Genomic DNA, 293 nt, shown 5'->3' with positions numbered 1-293 from the left:
CCTTCTCCAATGCATGAAAGTGAAAAGTGAAAGTGAAGTCGCTCAGTCGTGTCCGACTCTTAGCGACTCTATGGACTGCAGCCCACCAGGCTCCTCCGTCCATGGGATTTTCCAGGCAAGAGTACATATTCTCCCCCAAAAAGGTAAATTCCATTTTTGTCCCAGAATATCTCAAGCTTCCATATCTAGAAGCTTAAAAGAAGCACAAATAATCCCACTGTAATGTTTCTATAAGGGGCAGCATTGAAACTACTGGAAGATCAAACGTCAACATACAGATGTTTGATTTTACA

Source organism: Bison bison, unplaced genomic scaffold (genome assembly GCF_000754665.1).
Source record: "Bison bison bison isolate TAMUID 2011002044 unplaced genomic scaffold, Bison_UMD1.0 scf7180017864109, whole genome shotgun sequence".
NCBI lineage: Eukaryota > Metazoa > Chordata > Mammalia > Artiodactyla > Bovidae > Bison > Bison bison.
Note: the sequence above shows the minus strand (reverse complement) of the source record.